Raw genomic sequence first — 244 nt, forward strand, 5'->3', positions numbered from 1 at the left:
GAAAATTATATAAATGCAAAAAAAAAAAAGGGTTTGCTTAAGGATAAAAACTGGAACCAAACAATATGTTAACAGACATATTTCTGATGACTATTTTTCTTTTTCCTTTTGAGACAGAGTCTTACTTTGTTGCCCAGGCTAGAATGCCGTGGCATCAGCCTAGCTCACAGCAACCTCAAACTCCTGGGCTCAGGCAATCCTTCTGCCTCAGCCTCCCAAGTAGCTGGGACTACAGGCATGCACC

This window comes from Propithecus coquereli, unplaced genomic scaffold (assembly GCF_000956105.1).
Source record: "Propithecus coquereli isolate 6110/MARCELLA unplaced genomic scaffold, Pcoq_1.0 Scaffold12, whole genome shotgun sequence".
NCBI lineage: Eukaryota > Metazoa > Chordata > Mammalia > Primates > Indriidae > Propithecus > Propithecus coquereli.